This window comes from Microcaecilia unicolor, chromosome 9 (assembly GCF_901765095.1).
Source record: "Microcaecilia unicolor chromosome 9, aMicUni1.1, whole genome shotgun sequence".
Taxonomy (NCBI): Eukaryota; Metazoa; Chordata; class Amphibia; order Gymnophiona; family Siphonopidae; genus Microcaecilia; species Microcaecilia unicolor.
This window is the reverse complement of record NC_044039.1, coordinates 127,976,680-127,997,950: the sequence shown is the minus strand read 5'-3', so window position 1 is coordinate 127,997,950 and position 21,271 is coordinate 127,976,680.

Sequence of the window (21,271 nt, the reverse complement as noted above, 5' to 3'; positions counted from 1 at the left end):
GAGGGGTGACACAAAACTCGTCAAGCGTGTCATCATCTATTCCAGAAGGTGGCAAGCTATTAAACGAGAGGGGGAGTTTTGCTCTTATGGGTTGCTAGCAGATATTATGCCAGACAGAAAACTTCATTGTTAGGTGGTATATTTCTGGGCATATGGAATTCCCTTTATATTACCCAACCCCTTGGGCTTAATCTTGATGTCATCTCTCTTGAGACTTAGTGAGAAATGTTTATATGAATGGGACTAATCCATGAGCTCATTTACAAAATCCCATGAAGTATAGGTATACGGGTAATAGTAATTTCAGGTGGATCATACTAATAAATACTTTCAGGTCTTTTTATGACTTAGTACATGGGGAGATAATCTAATGTATCTATCTCAGTGGTCTTGAGAAGGAACAGTGGTTTCGATTAAGCATTGTTATGGGCTCAACAAATATATGGCTAGTATTGAGATTGCAGGCTGGTTAAGGTTTGTAGGTATTCAGAATCCTTAATTAGGTCGGGATTCCTGGACCTTACTAGTACTCATCATTGGCATCCAACCATGAGCACTAATAAGTGGATAGTAAGCATGAGGTTGCCTCATACAGCAAAAAGAGTCAATCCTAGAAAAATTCATATCACCAGAGGTCATGCATGGATCTTGACATATGCATAATGACCTGGAAGTATGGGAAGCAATTTATATATCCATTACCCCACTTGGGAAAGACATGCGGCTCAAGTAAGCCTACACCAAAGTTAAACAATTGCATAACAGGTTGATACTAACAGAGTTTACATCTACATTATGATATCTTAGCTAGTATTAGAGTTTGATGTTACCCTTGTATCTGAACAATATCAACTTTCACTTTAAATTACATAAACAGAAATAACGGGAAAACTCTTAGAAAAACAATTAGAACAATAAAGGAAATAATAGGAAATAATAGGAAAATAAAAATAAAACCTTTTCAATATCTAGACAGGATTGCTGCTAAACTATAATGTCCATAAACAGTAACAGTAGTTCTCAAATTAAATCACTTTCTTGTTGTTTGGCCTAGTCAGTACTTTTTCAGTTGTTTTAGCTATTTAAGGTATGTAAATTGACCCACCACTATTCCAGTGGATGGATCCCAAGCGGGGACACATATTAACTTACAGGAAAAGCAAGTCCTTGCGCAGCCAGTCATAGATTTTTAAACCTAGCTGGTATTTTTACAGCCTGAGTCCTAAAATCTGGCCTTCCACCCTTCCGGTGGATCCAGTGAGGGTCTCTTGCTGTAGTATAATTATACATTGGCTTGGGGAGCTGAATTAGAACTGACTCTAGTGCCTTCTGCAAAAATGGAAATTGGCACATCACTTGGTGGTAACAGCTTTGGCACAATGTCCCTTCCTTTAATAGCAGTGACTCCTGCACAGCATCCCTCTTTTTTTCTACTTTTGCCAAACATCCCCTTCTTTCTCCTCCATTCTCTTCCCACTTCCCTCTTTCCTTGGCCCATATGATGTGGAAGGATATTAGGGTGGCCCTATAGCAGTATCCTATCATTCATTGTGCCCGGCACAGCTACACAGGCTATACACTCCAAAAGCTAGCCTGTAGCAGAGCTTTGCTAGGAGTGAGAATGGAAAGACAGGGCTTAGTAGCTGAGCCAAGAGGGAAACCAAACAAAGAGACAAAGTAACCACTTCCACTTCCTGCTATTTCTTTGGGCAGATACACCATAATGAGAGGTGAGAGAGGAGAGACATGATGATGTGAGGATATGTACCCTATAGTAGTGTTTCCCAACACATGGGTATTCAATTGCCCCCTCTTTCTCCTTCCTTTTGCAGTCGGGCTTCTCTTCATTTTCCTCCTCTAATGCGCAATGACATCCCTCCCTCCCTCTCTAGTGCGTGATGGCATCCCTCCTTCCCTCTCCCCACCCCATACCTTTTCAAAGCTGTCTTACAGAGGTTGCTGGCAGCGGGGCAGTGATTCACAACGCTCTGCTCATGCTGATATCGGAGCCTTCTGTATGACGCAACTTCCTATTTCTGCATAGGCGGGCAGGAAGGTCAAACAGAGGCTGGAAAAATGTTCCCACACTTAGACTTTTGACTTCTGCACGAAGGTAGCTCTGCCCTCATTATTCAATATCTGTCTTTTAAACAGTAGCAATAAAAAATATACCACTACAATCCACAAAACAAAAGGAGCAAGTTACTACATGCCATCTTTTCCTTTTGATGTAGATACAGGAAAGAAAATGTAAATGCTCCTAGGTTTCAACCTAATTCATGTTTAATGTGTGATATGAATGTCATAAATAAGTAAATAAATAGATAGAAACTCTAATGTTGAGCAGCTGATTCTCATAACATGATGTCTATTTTAGTGGCCCCATACCAGGAGAATAATATCTCTGCATGAATATAACAGTGCTAGGTTGTCCCTATAACCAGCCCCTCCAAATGACACACTGATTACGATTTATAACAAATTATTACTCTACCTATGAAAAGTTATTCCGTTATTATTCTTCCTCTGTGTACATCTGTATACTACATAAGACAGCATGTTTGAGATACTGGGAAGTGAGGTCGGAGCTAGTGAATGGCTGCTTAGAAACGGAGCTCCACTGGAGTCCGAATATAAGTATTATAATCCCCGAGCCAGACAAGAAAAATTTGCTAATACGGAGCAGCGGTACGTGCTGAGAACTGATGGCAGCGAGGAAAAAGCTGTCACAATACAAATACTCCTCGGAGAAGTCAGGAGCGGGACAGAGCAGGGCCCAGAGAGTCTCGACACGAGGCGCGAAAATGGCGCCCGAGGAGTCGGAATCGGACATGGACACTGAAATTGCAGAGGCTGGTGACATGGCGGTGAATATGAGAGAGATTTCCCACTGGTTTAAGGAGATGAAATCTGAGCTTGTAGTGACCTGAAAGAGTATTCAAACAGAAGTGGCGGAATTGCATGCCGAGGTGAAAGAGATCAGAGGTCGGATGGTAGAGACAGAGGAGAAAGTAGAAGCACTGACAGAGGAGGTGGGCACGATCCAGGCAGGACTCACGACAGAGCAGCAACAGCGGGAAGAGCTGGAGAGAGCGACTGAAGATTTGGAGAATAGAACACGAAGGTGCAACCTGCGTATCAAAAGAGTTCCTGAAGGGGAACAATTTAAAGACGCAGTGGCGGTGGTGAAAGAGCTAAGTACATATATCCTGCAGTCTGGCAATGTAGTAGGGGAAGATCAGGAGTTTGCAACTATTAATATTGATCGGGCACACAGAAGCCTGGGACCACAAAGAGAGAATTTACCCAGGAATATTATTATAGTGTGTTATCATGAATTCTCATTTGGGTTCCAGGGCTCTGTCCTCTCCTGGTTCTCCTCCTATCTCTCTCACCGCACCTTCAAAGTTCACTCTCATGGATCTTCCTCCACCCCCATCCCCTTATCTGTTGGTGTTCCCCAGGGATCGGTCCTTGGACCCCTTCTCTTCTCAATCTACACCTCTTCCCTGGGCTCCCTGATCTCATCTCATGGTTTCCAGTATCATCTCTATGCTGATGACACTCTGAGCTAAAACTGGCTGGAGGGCATGCGGGCCAGTTAATGGGGTTAGGGGGGAGGGGTGGGGGAAGGTGGGAGGGATGGGGGAGGTGGGGCGGGGGGAGGATGGGGAGGAAGGGTGAGGGGGGTGGGTGGGATTAGGGTGGGATTGTGAAATGTCAATGGCTTAAACAGTCCGGGGAAACGAAGTATAGTGTTTCGGGAATTGAGAAGGTTGAAATGGGATGTTGTAATGTTGCAAGAGACACATATACGAAAACAGGATGTTTCTTTAATACTGAATAAAGGTATAGGGGAGGGTTACCCAGTGGCGGACCCGAAGGGTGGTAAAACAGGGGGACTAATCATCTATGTCAGGGAAGGCTTACAATTCGTAAAGGAGGCAAGATGGCGTCCGAGTGAGATGTGAAGGAACTAGCTCCTGTCCCAGCTTCTATCTTTTGTGGAAAAAAAACATATTCTTCAACACTAATGCCTAAAAGGAGAGGAAGACAACGCGCCAGCCCCGCGACGCCAGTCTTACCTGTTGCTGGAACGATGGATCGATTCCTTATTCCGGGTGGAGTGTCGGGAGCTGCCTCATTGTTGCAGAGTCTGGGGAGAGGGTTGCCAGCTCTGCAACTTGAGCTTGAGACATCGTTTAGCCCCGAGCGGAGAGCACCACCTCCTATGCCGGCAGGGAACCCGAGGACGGACCAGGAAACCCCAGAGGAGGAATCTACGGGGCTTCTTGGCACGGGCGCCGACTCGAGTGAAACGCCGACTTTCCCCGCAATGGAGAACGCGGGTGTAGCGGGAGGATATCCCAGTCTTGGGGAAAATCGTGAATCACATCAGAGGCAGCCAGGGGAGACTTCCATTACAGACTTGGGCCTACTGAGTAAGTCCTTTTTACCTAAAAAACCTACAGTGATATCTTTAGAAAACATATGGGAAGCTCTGGTTGGTCTCGAAGCTTCTTTCTCGCAGAAGTTTTTACTTCTCAATCAACAACATAATTCTGAATCAGAAAAAATAAAAATGATGGACAACACATTAATATAAATGGGAAAAGAAGTAGAAAAGAACTCACAATTGATACAAAACACTCAAAAGATACAAGCTGAGCTTATTAAAGAAAATCTTTTTCTACATAATACAATTGAAATCTTAGAAAACACTCAAAGGTCTAATACCCTCAGATTAACAAATTTTCCAAAGCAATTGTCAATCTCACCATTAATAACTTTTAGAAAGTATCTTACTGAGATACTAAAAATTCCAGAAGGATCATATCCTCCAATCTCAAAAATATATTATATTCAACCTTTTCTTAAGAAACAAGTACAAGAACATGGAGAAAGATCTGATCAACATTCAGTGAATTTGGATTTGAATTTAACACAAATTTTGCAAGACGACAAAATAGGAATGACAACTGCTACTCTTAAAGTTGTTTTTATTTTACAACCGGATCGAGACTGGGTATTAAAACAATATTTTCTTAACAAAGACCAACTTTTCCTTGATTGTAAAATAAGAGTTTACCCAGATATCTCCAGAACAACTCAGAAGAAAAGACAAGAGTTCTTAAAACTGCGTCCGAAGGCAGTTCAACTGGGTGCATTATTCTGGTTGAACTTTCCTTGCAAGTGTGTTTTAAAACTTAATGTTGTTAAATATGTTTTCTATGAATCAAACCAATTAAATTCTTTTCTGGAAGCTAAACTGGCTGCTTTGAAAAGTGACACAGCCAAGTACGGTAATAACATCGACTCCGCAATAGTATGTAAAATCCGGTCACTCTCCTCAGATGTCTTTTCTTTTTTTTTTTTTTTTTCTTTAAGTGATAGATGTTGTTAATCTACCTTAAATATTTGATTTCCTGAGAATTGTGAAATGCCTCCAATTGTTGGACTAAAGATGAGTAATAGATCATTCCTTAAGAGAAAACAAAGTTTAACTATTATTTTGATGTATCTATTTTTGACTTAAAATCATCTTTTCGACTTTCAAATGATATGTTGAAATATATTTGAAAAATTCAATAAACAAATTTAAAAATAAAACAAATTGGGGAATGGAGCAAGGTGGACCTGTCACCAGTGACAAGATTAGAGAAGATTTTTGTACAAGAGGGACAGCTAGATGGATTGTTGTGGGCTTCCATCCCGGAGGGTAGTTATAAGAAATTTTCACTAAATCCCTTCGTCTCCCACTTATTGGAACTCTGGAGAACCCTGAAACAGAAAGTGCCTGGCCCCCAGAGGAGCTCAACCTATGCCTGAATTACTCAGGAACCTGGGTTCCCAGCAGGAGGTGAGAGCGGGATCTTTAAGGTCTGGGTGCAAAAAGGGTTGATCCGATTTCGCGAACTGATGGGAGAAGGGGCTATTAAGAGCTTTGAGGAACTCCAATCAGAATATGAGCTTCCCGAGACAGACCACTTTGCTTGCCTTCAGGTTAAGCACTACCTAGTTACAGAAAACTGGGCAAAGGCCAATGCATTGTAAAGGGAGAGCTTTGAGAACTTGTGGGGGGAGATAGTTTGCGGTGGGAAGGGGATTTCCCGATTATATACATATTTGAGAGGCCAAGAAACGAAGAAATTGCCGTATATGCGGGCATTGGAAAGGGATCTAGAGGCGGAGCTTAGTATCCCGGAGTGGAAAAGAGTGTGTATGGAAGTTAAAAAGACATCGATCTGTGTGTTAATTAAAGAGAATGCGTATAAGATCCTAAGCAGATGGTACTATACTCCAGATAGGTTGAAAATTATGTTTCCGGAGGCCTCTGATCAATGCTGGAGATGTGAGAAAGCAATAGGCACATATTATCATATATGGTGGGAGTGTGAGCCATTGAAGAAATTTTGGGGAGAGGTAGCAAATTTACTTTCCAAGGCCTTGGGGGTATTATTCCTGTGTGATCCTAAATGGTGTCTACTGGGCTGGGGTAATGGGAAAGGGAAGAGATGGCAATGTAGAATTAAGAGGATAGGCCTGGCAGCGGCAAAAACACTCATTGCTGTGAACTGGAAACAGAAAGCGGGCCCAACCATACAGACATGGTTATTGAAACTCAAAGCTGTATCCTCTTTGGAAAAACTGACAGATCGTCGCAAGGGGAGATTGAACCTGGGAGCAGAAGAGTGGAAACACCTGAATGAACTTTTAGAACATAGCATATAAACATGGACTGTGATAGCCAATGAAGCTGAAAGGGAGATTAAGGTTTGAGGGTGGGAGGGGTGGGGGGGAGGGTTTGAGGGGGGGGGGAGTTGGGAGGATTTAAAAAGATAATATGTATCAAAAGAGGGTAGAATGACCAAGGTTAGCGACCATGTTATTAGGTTTACTGTTTGGAACTTGGCATCTTGTATTGTTGCGGAATGTATAGATTTATCAATAAAAATTATAAATTGAAAAAAAAAAGACAGCATGTTTGAAAATATAAGTGAGAGTAAATAAAAATGCTACTAACAATAAAGAATGACATCATGGATGCAGCAGCTCATAGGCTTGTTTGCTTTGTTTTGAGTATATGGCAATGACGTTTATTTTGAGTATATGGCTGCACAGGGAAGGGGAATCAGAGAATGACCTATTTGGCTTCAATGTTTTGACGTCACTTTGTCTTCTGTTTTATCTAACTTCCTTGGCTGCCCCACTCAAGAGTATCACACATTCAGGCAAACCATTTATAACAGTCTATTGTGATTATGTCTCCTATACAGGAAAACCTCATAAAAACAGCAACAACAACAACATCAACCACAAAAGCACAACTAAACTTTACTGGGCAAAAAGCCTTCAAACGTCAAATTTTAAAAATTGGTTTTACAATCAATCAATCTTAAATTGTCGAAAAGAAGTTTCTACTCTAAGAGAAATAAGCAGAGAGCAGTGGCGTTCCTAGGGGGGCTGGCACCCGGGGTGGATCGCCGATGCGCCCCGCCCCCCGAGTGCAGCGCCCCCCCCTGATGCAGTGCGGACCCCCCGTGAAAGGACACCCCCGCAAAGGACCCCCCCCCCCCCCGTCGGGTGCACGCCGCCGGGGGGAGTGCCGCGCGCGCCTGTCCTCCGTTGTTCCATGCTTGTTCCAGGAAGTAACCTGTTCCGGGGCAGAGGAGAAGCATGGAACAACGGAGGACAGGCGCGCGTGGCACCCCACCGGCGGCGTGCACCCGGGGTGGACCGCACCCACCGCCCCCCCTAGGAATGCCACTGGCAGAGAGTTCCATAAAAAAAGAGGCAGTAAAATACGAGTAAACTCCCAGTGAGTCCTAGATGGGTTTGGTAACACCATTATATGATCATTAAATGATCAAAGAACCTGTTTCGGTACTTAAGGAATTGTTAGGGAAGCCAAATAATCTGGAATGATAAGCCTTAAATGCTAAAGATAGAATTTTGAATTTCACCTGGTATTCGATCTGTGTGTTAATTAAAGAGAATGCTTATAAGATCCTAAGCAGATGGTACTATACTCCAGATAGGTTGAAAATTATGTTTCCGGAGGCTTCTGATCAATGCTGGAGATGTGAGAAAGCAATAGGCACATATTATCAATAGAGTTGATAAGAAGCAGGAAAGCATGATCATGGCGCTGGAATTGGCATTAAATATCCAGGTATGTGCAGCTGGCCATCATTTAATCGATTAAGTGCCTGTATTCAGCCTTAACTGTTAATTTAAACCAGCCAAAGATATGATTGCTATTTATGCAGTCTTATTTGGCCGGTTAACTTAACCAGTTAAGGGCTGAATATTGGTACTTAACTGGTTAAGTGCTGACCACTGAATAACTGGTTTCGGCTTAGGTGTTTAGTGGCACTATCTGGTTAAGAGCTGCTGAATATCAGTGGACAGCCCTGCATAGGCAGTTCAACTGGGCAGCAACCTCTCCTGCCTGATTAAATCAATTTGATTATTGACCACATAATATTAATGCATGTGCTCCTATATTTTCAACATTGATTTGCTGTCATTAATACTACAGAGCTAATATATTTACTATAGTCGTAATTAGCAGATACACACGTCACAAAATGCAGCATTAGTACAGTAGCCAAAAGTGGAATAGGTGTGGATATTGAACCAACCCTAGAAGGAATCTGTGTGTGAGGATGAAGTTGCGCACAGAACAGTAATACACCTGATTAAGGGGTGTGTTATGGGTGGGGAAATGGGCGTTCCAAAATTTACACAAGTAGTTATAGAATATGGTCCAGTGCACCTAAATTTATGTGCCACGATTTACATCATGTTTTCATTGGTGTAAATGGAGGAGTGATTCACCTCTTTATTCCCTTACCCTTATTGTTCTGTCTGTTTACCTGTCTTATCTAGATTGTAAGCTCTTTGAGCAGGGACTGTCTTTTTGTGTATTGTGTACAGCGCTGCGTATGCCTTGTAGCGCTATAGAAATGATAAGTAATAGTAGTAGTAGGAGCAGGGCTGAGACACAATTTGAAGCTCGGCACTGCTTCTTACTTTACCATTTCCTTTCATGAAAGCACCAAGAGCTTTGGGGCTGTCAATTTTGACACCTTTCAAATATTAAAAGATTCTCTTTGAAGGGTATAAGAAATTTCAAGTGTGATTCAGAGCTCCATTCTAGTCTGTGTCTCCATGTTCTCCCACACTAGATGTCCCAGAGGATGTGATGCCTCTTTTCATAGATTAAAAGGCAGCTTGCTGCAGCCTGATGTTAGCTACAGCCTCCTTGTAGATATATGAGAAGATGCTCACCTGGAATGGAGTAGATTTTCCATCTCTAGCTGGCACTGATTAGAGTCATCAAAGTGGTAAAAAAATTGCTTTAGGAACAGTCATTATACAGGATCTTTGACAAACAGTTTCTACAAAAATAGAGCAGCAATGCTTGCAGTTGATTTTGTTCATTTTGCATGAGCTGTGTTAATGTTTCCAATGATTCTGCAACTGCTCTGCACCTATATTAGGGGTAATCTCATAATTTATTGATTGGTACATGAAATCTAAGGATAGATCATACTATAACATGCAATAAAATAATATTGCAATAAAAGAAGTGACTAGAACAAATTCTCAACAAATCATTCAGACTAACATGCAATATTTTCAATTTTTAAAATTGTTTTGCAGTTCACACAAGATATTGGCTACATAAATTCTTTTCTTTCAACTTCCCAGCATAGAAAATGTATAACATCTAGCCTTATAGATTGTTATGCAGCCCAATAGTTATGCAATCACTGTGAGGCAGGATTAGGAGCATTCTGAGGGGGTATCTTTTATGGAAAACCACAAAATTCAGCTGCTCTGCTTATAACTTATGTGGCCAGAGAAATGAAACACATAAGGACCTGATGTCCCCGCCTCCAAATATTAAAAAAATATTAGGCTAGGTTGGTGTTGGGGGGAGGGGGTGCAAATAGGGTTACCATATTTGGTCCCCCAAAAAAGAGGACACATGCCCTGCCCCACCACACCCCACCCTGCCCCCTTTCACACCCTCGCTCTGCCCCCTTTCACACCCTCGTTCCGCCCCCCTTCACACCCTCACACCGCCCCTGTCACATATTCCCCTCCCCCTGACACACACCCCGTCACCCCCTCCACGTCACCCCCCTTCCCTTACCTTACTCTACTGCCCTGGTGGTCTAGTGACCTCTTCGGGGCAGAAAAGAGCCCCCTATTTGCTGCCCGGAGCGCTGCCCTGCATCCTGTTGCTGATCTCGGTGCTGATTTAAAATGGCCACCGAGAGTTGAAGTCTCGCGAGGTTGCCATTTTGAATCAGCGCAGGGATCAGCAACAGAATGCCCCGAAGGCGGAAGAGGTAAAAGACCACCAGGGCAGTAGAGAAGTAAGTAAGGGGAGGGCCGGGAGGCTAGCATAAGACGGCCCTCCCACCAGCCTGCCCATTTGTCCTGAAATCCGGACAAACGGGCAGCTTGGCAAAACCCACCCGGTTGCACGGACATGCCCTCAAAAAGAGGACATGTCTGGGTAAATCTGGCTACATGATAACCCTATACAAATAGGGCAATTGTCATGGGGACCCCATGGATACACACCTCCACCACAGTCCAACTCACAAGTGAAGAGAGAGAGAAATCCTGATCCAGTAGTAGGCCTATGCTGCTCCTGCTTAGCTCACCAGTCATCTTCTCTGGGATACACACCTCCACCACATTCCAGCTCACAAGTGGAGAGAGAGAGAGATCCCCCTTCCAGTAGTAGGCTCAGGCTGCTCAGCTCACCAGTCGTGTTCTCCAGGACAAGTGGAGAGAGAGATCCCCCTTCCAGTAGTAGGCCCAGGCTGCTTCAGCTCACAAGGGGAGAGAGAGAGGAGAGAGAGAGAGAGAGAGAGAGAGAGAATATCTTCACGCTTGCACTTTCCAGGGTATGAGGAGATCTATTGTTGTCCCAAAACACAAAAGTTCACACATTCACAGGTTCAATAGCTTCAATATGAAGAATTGCATCAGTCCCTCCTGAGGAGGTTTATGTTCAGGTGAGTTCAAAATTCAAACCCTCAGTCCTTCACAGTTTCAACCTGAAATCAGTCCCCATCTTCCCTTATTGCCTCTCTCCACGTCCTCCTCTGAGCCGTCCCCATATGCTCTTCTAAGGCCTTTGAGTTAGGAAAACAAGGCAGCAGCCACAGCTTGCAATTAACCTCCTCTTAGCTTTCGGTTGAATGTCATGTTGAAACTATGAAGGACTGAAGGTTTGAATTTTGAACTCACCTGAAGGTAAACCTGTTCAGGAGGGACTGATGCAAATCTTTATATTGAACCTGTGCAAACGTTTGTATTTTGGGACACCAATAAATCTCCTCATATCCTGGAAAGTGCAAGCATGAAGATATTATCTTGTCGTAATGGAGAGCACTCCGGGGCCAGTCTCTCTCTCTCTCACTATCTTGAGGCACATGTGGTGGAAGTGTGTATCCCAGAGGAGACAAGTGGCAAGTTAAGCACTCCCTATCTGGAGGCAGTTGTGTGGCACAGATGTGCATCCCAAAGGAAACTGATAAAACACTAAGCAGAAACAACCCAGGTTAACCACTGGATGGGTGACCTGGTAACTCAAAAGCAGTGGCAACAGTGAAACATTTTGTTGGATTATCCATCTGAAAGAGCTTGGAGGGCTCCAAAGGAAACAGTCCAAAGAGCCCACCAGATAGAAAGGCACAAAACACCACTGCCTCTAGCAAGTGCACAAAAAAAAGGTAGCAGATGAGGAAAGAGGCAACTGCTCCACACAGAGAGATGAAGAATCACCCAAGGGCAGTGGCGGAGCAGGGGCGGTGGGGGCGGTCCGCCCCAGGTGTCAGCAGAGAGGGGGGTGCTCCACTGCTCCTGCTGCTTGCTCATCTGGCAGCCCCCCCACCCACACCAGCCCCTTAAAAAGAAATCTCTGACGCGGTAGCAAAGCACAGCACCTCGTGTCTGCGACTGCAAGCAAAAGAAGCAGATCATCTCATTGGGCCTTCCCTCACCTGTCCCGCCCTAATCTGACACAACTTCCTATTTCCACAAGGGTGCGACAGTGAGGGAAGGCCCGATGAGAGACGATCCACTTCTTTACATGCAGACACGAGGTGCTGCGCTTCTCTATCGTGTCGACAGGGAGAAGACGAGGCAGGGTGAGGGTGGGAGGGACTCGGATGGCAGAAGGGACTGGGTGGGGGACAGATGGGGTGAGGGTGAGGGTGGGGGGGACTCAGATGGCAGAAGGGACTGAGTGGAGGACAGATGGGGTGAGAGGGACTCGGATGGCAGAAGGGACTGGGTGGGGGACAGATAGGGTGGGGGGACTCGGATGGCAGAAGGGACTGGGTGGGCGACAGATGGGGTGAGGGTGGGGGGACTCGGATGGCAGAAGGGACTGAGTGGGGGACAGATGGGGTGAGAGGGACTCGGATGGCAGAAGGGACTGGGTGGGGGACAGATAGGGTGGGGGGACTCAGATGGCAGAAGGGACTGGGTGGGGGACAGATAGGGTGGGAGGACTCGGATGGCAGAAGGGACTGGGAGGGGGGGACAGATGGGAGAAGGGGCATGGAGCTGGAACTGGGGTCTGAAAAGTGGGCAGGAAGGAGAATGGGGTCGTACCTGGGGCAGGGGTAGGTGGGAGAATCAATGGATCTGGAACTAGGGGCAGCCGCAGGTGGGATAATGGGGCTGAAACTGGGATCCGAAAAGAGGGGGCAGTGAGAGAGGGGGAATAGATCCTGGATGGAAGGGGGAGTGAGAGGGAGGACAGAACCCTGAATGGATGGGAGAAGGAGAGGGAGGGCAAATGGTGGATCAAAGGAGCAGAGAGAAAGGGCAGACAGTGTATAGAAGGGAGTGAAAGAGCAGACAGTGGATGGAAGGGGGCAGAGATAGAGGGCAGATGCTAGATGGAAAGGAGAGAGAGAGGGTAGATGCTAGAAGGAAAGGAGAGAGAGAGAGCAGGCAGACAGTGGATGGAAGGGGCAGGGAGAGAGGGCAGACATTGTATGGAGGGGACAGGAGAGAGACAGCAGACACAGGATGGCAGGGGGAGAGAGAAGGCAGATGCTGGATGGAAGGAAGACAGTGAAAAGAAGATGAGGAAAGCAGAAACCAGAGACAACAAACTGTAAATAAAATATATATTTTTATTTTTTTTGCTTTAAGATAAAGTAGTATTGTAGCTGTGTTAATAAATACTTATAAATAGAACATGGAAATAAGGTAAGCTTTATTGGACTTATTTTAATACATGTTGACTAACTTTCGGAGAACAAAACCTCCTTCCTCAGGTCAGGATAGGATACTGTAACAGCAATATACTGTATTGATCTGAGGAAGGAGGTTTTGGCCTCTGAAAGCTAAATGTATTAGTCCAATAAAATGATATTATTTGTTTTATTTCTATATGTTAATTTGTAAAGTGGTGATTGGTATTTGTTAGTTTTTTTTCAAATTTACATCTGCTATCTTTATATTTTGCACAGTACTTGGGGACATTTTCTGTTTCTGTGGTGTTGCATTGTATGCTCAGTCTGGCCTCTTGGGTGTTCAGTTTAATGTTTGTCTAAATAGAAAGTTTATGATTACTTTCTCTCTCTCTCTCTCTCTCTCTCTTTATATTGAACCTGTGCAAACCTTTGTATTTTGGGACACCAATAAATCTCCTCATATCCTGGAAAGTGCAAGCATGAAGATAATATCTTGTTGTAATGGAGAGCACTCTGGGGCCAGTCTCTCTCTCTCTCTCTCTCTCTCTCTCTCTCCCTTTCTGGAGGCACATGTGGTGGAAGTGTGTATCCCAGAGGAGACAAGTGGGAAGCTAAGCACTACCTATCTGGAGGCAGATGTGTGGCACAGGTGTGCATCCCCAAGGAAAGTGCTAGAAAGCTAAGCAGGAACCTCCCAGGCTGATAACTGGATGGGTGACCTGGGGACTCAAAAGCAGTTGCAACAGCAAAACATTTTGTTGGATTATCTATGTGAAAGAGCTTGGAGGGCACCAAAGGAAACAGTCCAAAGAGCCCACCAGATAGAAAGGCACAGAACACCACTGCCTCCAGCAAGTCCACAAAGAAATAAGGTAGCAGATGAGGAAAGAGGCAACTGCTCCACAGAGAGAGAAGAAAAATCACCCAAGGGGCACAGTTGGCATGTTCTCTGTTATTTCCCTTTCCATCAAACATCAAGGGGAGATCACAGCATGAACCCAAGAATCTATTCTCATTGATGACCCATCAATTTCAGAAACAAGGGGAGGAGTCTCTTGCTGCCTCCCAGGCCCAGCAGTAAACCTTATTGGATTTGTTCAATGACCTGTTGAATGTCATGTTCAAACTATGAAGGACTGAAGGTTTGAATTTTGAACTCAGCTGAAGGTAAACCTGTTCAGGAGGGACTGGTGCAAATCTTTATATTGAACCTGTGCAAACTTTTCTGTTTTGGGACACTAAGAAGCCCACTTGATAGAAAGGCCCACAGCACTGCTGTTTCTAGTAGGTGCATAAAGAAAAGGTAGCAGATGAGGAGGGAGGCAACTGTTCCACACAGAGGGAAGGGGAACCATTTAAGGGCCACACTTGGTTCTCTCTCCCTGCATATATCCAACAGACTGCCAAAACCTGTCTTTTCTTTCTCTATAATATCTCCAAAATTCACTCCTTCCTTTCTGAGCACACTACCAAAACCTTTACCTACACTTGTCCCCTCTCACATATAATCCTGCAACTCACTTCTCACAGGTGTCCCACTAAGCCATCTCTTTCCCATTCAATCTGTTCAAAATGCTGCTGCTCAATTTATATTCTGCCAGTTATCACTATGCTCATATTAGCCCTCTCTTCAAGTCAATTCTTTGGCTCCCTATCAATTTCTGCATACAGTTGAAATTCCTCTTATTGACTTACAAGTGATATTCTCTCTGCAGTTTCTTAGTACCACTCCACTCTTCTCTCCCTACACTCCTCTCCAGGAACTCTGTTTCATCGGGTAAGTGGCTCAACTGCCAACCCCAGACTCTGTTCCTTTTATCTTACTGCACCATACACCTAGAGTAGACTTCCTGGGTCTGCATGTCAAGTTCCAGCTCTGGCTGTCTTCAAATCTAGCCTAAAAGCCCACCTTCTTGAGTCTGCTTTAAACTCCTATTCATTTATTCGGTACCCATGTCTATTGTTTCATTCCCACCTTAAGTAATTTCCTCATTCCTTATTTGTTCTGTTTGTGTGTCCTGATTAGATTGTAAGCTCTGTTGAGCAGGGACTGTCTCTTACATATTCAGTTTAGAGCGCTGTGTACATCTAGTAGTGCTCTAGAAATGATTAGTAGTAGTAGTAGTAAGAAGAGGTCAAAGTGACCTGGGTTCTTCCAAATTCATGATCCATGTCATATTCAGGGCTTCACAACAAGGGGTAGGGCGTGGACCCATGCTAGCATAAACCTAACTTTATCCAGAGTTCCAAGCAGGATTTTATTTTACTTGACACTTCACAGAAATATAAATGTGCCCTTTCTTTTATTTTGTAGAAACCAAACCAGTGCTTCTCACTGTTCTCACTTCCTCATATAATACAAACAACTACCCCACCATAACCACAGCATACTGCACACTTCCCATTTCAGAAAACCTGAAAATTCTTGGAGTCACTATTGATCGAAACCTCACACTTGATACCCACGCAGGGCTGTGCCAATACGGTATGCGGGGTAAGCACTGCAGGGGGGCGCTGACCTCTGGAGGGCGCCGCCCAGGTCCGTTCATTTGCAAAATCTTTTACCTGTAGTTGTGATTCTCCTATCTCCCCTGCCCTTCCCATCAGAAAGTGAAGGCAGCCTAGCAGTGCTGAGGCAGACACCTCTGCTGAAGTTGCTTAAAAGAATACAACGAGTGCTATATATGTCTTTGGTGTGGGAACAACTTCTCATTTGGGGTGAGCTTGAAGTGAACAACATTCAAATTAAAGAGAACAGGTTTGGAGGGAGGTGTGCAAGTGAGACTGGGGAGAAATAAAAAATAAATAGTGTAATTGTTAAAATCTGTAAGTGGTTCAAAGTTTTTTTTTTTCTGACCATCATGTACACCGAGAGGAGGGCATGATGTGTGCATAATTATCAGGTATTCTGGGATATCTACAGCTAAAAGCCATTTCATTGGCTGATGGTTTCATTGGCTGACTCATTTTTGGAAAAACTAAATATGAAAGTGCGAAGCCCCTAAGAGAGAAACTGCACTGGCTCCCACTCAAGGAACGAATTGAGTTCAAGATCTGCATGACCGTACACAAAATCATTCACGCAGATGCCCCACTCTACATGTTAAACTTAGTGGACCTACCGCCCAGAAACGCCAAAAGATCAGCCCGCAAATTCCTCCATTTGAACTTCCCCAGCTGTAAAGGAATTAAATACAAACAGGATTACGCGACTACCTTTGCATACAAAAGCACACAGATATGGAACGCACTACCCATGGCCCTAAAAACCATGGGCAATTTAACCAGCTTTCGCAAATCTTTGAAGACACATCTCTTCAACAAGGCCTACAAAAGACATCCTTAACAAAACAAATCACTCCTTATACCACCCAAGTGCTTCAAAAAACACTTCTCACTCGACCTTACCTAACACCTTTCCATCTAAATCCTCATCTACCTTCAGCTTATTATCGACTGTATTTAAGATCATGTAATGACTATATCATTATAACACTCTGTAAGCCAACTTGAGCCTGCAAAAAGGTGGGATAATGTGGGATACAAATGCAATAAATAAATAAAATAAATAAACCCTCTCCTGAGGCAAACCTAGCCAATTGGGGTTTCAGGATTATCACGATGAACATGAATGACATCCCTTTTGAAAATTAACCCACTTATGCACATTTACCTCGTGCATATTCATTCTCATAATCCTGAAAACTCGAATGGCTAGGTGTTCCTCAGGAGAAGATCGAGAAGCACTGCTCGACATATAAGATACAGATTCCTCTCCATTAGGGTCCAAAAGGGATTTTAATTCAAACAAGTTAAGCAGATTCATTAAAATACAACTGTCACAGGCCAAATCTGATCCAGGTCAGGTTATCAGTTAAATACAATATTTCAATACTTTACCTTTACAGGTGGATGCATGCTTACTTTTATACTAAAGACTTAACAGGTTCTCTCTGGGATCTCTGACCGTTAAACTGCTGGAACTCCTTCCTGAAATCCCAGCACCCCTTTAGAAGTCCCGGGAACCAATCTGGCCCTTAGTTGCAGGACTGTAGGTCTACAATCTATTTATTTGGCTGTCTTTTTAAAGAAACTCACCCAAGACAGTATGCGGAAAGTATAGCATGGACATAGGCATTAAACAATTACAGCAATTAAAATATTCAAACAAAAGTTTGAATTTGTGAAAAATTACAAGAGGACCTTAAGAGACTGGGAGACTGGGCGTCTAAATGGCAGATGACGTTTAATGTGAGCAAGTGCAAAGTGATACATGTGGGAAAGAAGAACCCGAATTATAGCTACGTCATGCAAGGTTCCACATTAGGAGTCACGGACCAAGAAAGGGATCTAGGTGTCATCGTTGATGATATGTTGAAACTTTCTGCTCAGTGTGCTGCTGCGGCTAAGAAAGCAAATAGAATGTTAAGTATTATTAGGAAAGGAATGGAAAACAAACATGAGGATGTTATAATGCCTTTGTATCGCTCCATGGTGCGACCGCACCTCGAACACTGTGTTCAATTCTGGTCGCCGCATTTCAAAAAAGATATAGTGGAATTAGAAAAGGTGCAGAGAAGGGTGACGAAAATGATAAAGGGGATGAGACGACTTCCCTATTAGGAAAGGCTAAAGCGGCTAGGGCTCTTCAGCTTGGAGAAAAGGCGGCTGTGGGGAGATATGATAGAGGTCTATAAAATAATGAGTGGAGTTGAACGGGTAGATGTGAAGCGTCTGTTCACACTTTCCAAAAATACTAGGACAATGTAGTAAATTTAAAATGAATCGGAGAAAAAGTTTCTTCACTCAACGTTTAATTAAACTCTGGAATTCGTTGCCAGAGAATATGGTAAAGGCGGTTAGCTTAGCAGAGTTTTAAAAAGGTTTGGACGGCTTCCTAAAGGAAAAGTCCATAGACCGTTATTAAATGGACTGGGAAAAATCCACTATTTCTGGGATAAGCAGTATAAAATGTTTTGTACATTTTTGGGATCTTGCCAGGTATTTGTGACCTGGATTGGCCACTGTTGGAAACAGGATGCTGGGCTCCATGGACCTTTGGTCTTTCCCAGTATGGCAATACTTATTTATTTTATTTATTTATCACATTTTTACCCCACCTTTTCCCACAGAGTGCAGGCTGAAATTGGTTTACAGTAGACTGGAAAGACTAGCGCCAATCCAGTGGTTTTACAAATACAATATTTAAATAGACAAATAGTTAAAGTAGTGTAAAGGGAAAAAAGAATAGAAGTAAGGGATCTAAAATGGTCAATTTAAAGCTGTTAAAGAACTTGGGAGTTCATGAGAGATCCTAGGTCGAACTCCAAAGGATGAGAAGATGTTTGCTCGTTGCGACCCCCAAGACAGTCAGAATAGTGATCGACTCCTCTCTCATAATCTGTGACAAACAGCTGACTGGAAACGGATCCCGTCGAACAAGAAAGTGGATGCAGGCAGCAGCCATCTGCTGGGACCGGCAGTTCTGATGAAAGTGAGACCAGCACAATGTACTTATGTACTTATAATATGCTATTTACTATGTGAATGCAATCAGTGCTGCTAACAAGCCCTCCAGGCTTGCTCACTTTCAATTACTCAGAGATAGATCATGGTTAGAGGATAGAATATCAATCCGTTTCCCCAGAAGTAAAATCAGAAATGTTTGAAAATCTAGGTTTATTCCATAAAATTAAATTTGTGTATTTTTTAGTAGCACTGAAATTTGGGACCTCACTGCCTATTCACAAAACTGTGTTAGGTGTTAATGTGAGTTTTAATGTGCTTCAAAAAGTAAGGAAAGTTAGAGGAGGTAAGTTTATAAAGACTTTTTTTTGTGTGTAAAAGATATGGTATAAAATTACTCCACAGGTACAGGTGTAGATAGGGTTACCATATTTGAAGACAAAAATAAAAATGGTTGCTTCCTTTGCTAATGAAATATTTAATTGTAGGCTTTAGTTAATGAACACACATCAAACTGTGACATACTTACAGTACAGCAGTAGACGATCTACTTTTCAAAAGTTTGACCGTGTCTGAGACCAAGCATACTTATCAGAAGCGTGGATATCCCTCAACAACTTTGGCTGATTTCTGAGGTATGTGTGAAAGTCTTGCAAGACATATGCTTAAAGTTGTGCTGCACAAATGCCTTTGACAGATTCAACCAGCAGGGGAACAGAGATGGTATCAGCAACGTATTTCTCTTTCTTTACCACCCCCATGTGTCCAGACTGACTAGTGGGACAGAGATGGTTTCTCTCATTATGTGGATAGATGTGTTGGTCATAGGCACATAAGAAAAAGAGGACATTTCCCTAAAATTTTTTTTTTTTAATCATTTTTAAATTTACAATTCAAGTGAAAACACTTGTCAAGAAATACAGATAAGCATATATTTTAACAGATAAATTTTTCAAGGCATATTTTAACAATCTTCTTTAGACCACAATTATTGTCGGGGGGAGTTTCATATTATTCCAGGAGAAAGAAAACTTTAAAGTAAAAATTAAACCAGCATATAGCTTTACACACCAATCCAGAAATCAAATTCAGTTAACCCCACTTGGATACTAGGTTGCCAACAATTTCTTGGAATTCACAAATGTTTTTAAACGCTCAGGATTGAAGAAGATATATTTAAGCCCCAAATACTTTATCACACATTTGCAAGGGTAGTTCAGGTAAAAGGAGGCACCTATTTCTAAGACCTCCTTTCTTATGGCTAAAAATGCCCTTCTTCGTTCCTGGGTCTGTCTGGCAACATCAGAGTACAACCATATTTTCGCCCCACAGAACAGGGACTGTGCATTTCTAAAGAATAATCGTCTAACTGCTTCCAAATCCTGTACAAAAATAAAAGAAACGATTAAGGTAGTTCTTTCAGAGTCCTCATTTAAAGAGGACTCTAAGATTTCAGTTAAATTCAAATTTTGTCCTTTCTTTTCTTTTTGTGACTCCATATCCATTCCTGGTTCACTTTTCTTTTTTTGTGGAAGATAGTAGATTTTATTTATCGGAGGAATAAGTTCTGGGGAATATTTCAAAACCTCTGTTAAGTATCTTTTAAATGCATCTAAAAGGTGAAATTCCAACAGTTTGTGGAAAATTTAAAAAACACAAATTCAATCTGCGATTATAATTTTCCAATTGTTCAAGTTTCCTATGAATTGCTGTATTATCTTTTATAATTGCATTAGAAGTTCCTTGGAATCTTTCCACTTCTTTTTTAAATTGATCCATTTGATTTTTAGAGTCAGTTTTTATGGTATCTATAGATTTAGAAAGATTGTCCACAGTACTCACGAGTGTTGCCATACCATCAGTTGCATTAGAAATCTTCGCATCTAGTTGTTGGAGAGCTTCCCATATGCTCTCAAGGGTAAGTCTCAGGTTTTACCAAAGAAACTCTATGGGTTTGAAGACCCAACGGTTTCAAACCTCCGTCGATTCGACTCCCGTCCTGACCTCTAACTTGGGATACTACCTCGAGCACTTCGGGTTCGGGTGTCCCAACAGGAGAGAGAAGACCTTCGGGTGGAGACGGTACGTGGGGTTGCCGGGGCGAGAGAGTAACATCAAGTCCCAATTCTCGTAGTTCTCCCGACAATGAGACAGCAGGACAGCTCCTGGCTAATATTTCTGGCATTCGCATGGTGAACCTCTCGATTGATGGCTGCGAAGGAGAAGAGGTCCTGACCGATGAGGTCCTGGTCTTTACCGCTCCTTTACGCTTTGTATGCGGCATAATGTTAAGGTATATCTTGTTTATTCGCTGCCGTCGTCGTCGAGAGGTTTCATCCGTGAACATGGCGTGCCGCCATTTTGAAACTCCTCCCCCGCACCCAAACAGCGGAGTTACTGGTAGTTAATGGTGTACATAGAGGAGAAATTAAATGGTAGGTGCATTTCCCTAAAAATTAAAAATCCTGGAGGACATACAGGCTCTCAGTGTGAACCTGTATTCCCATCAGAACTGCTGAGCTCCCACTCTCATTGTAAGCCTGCACTTACTTTAGAACTGTTAA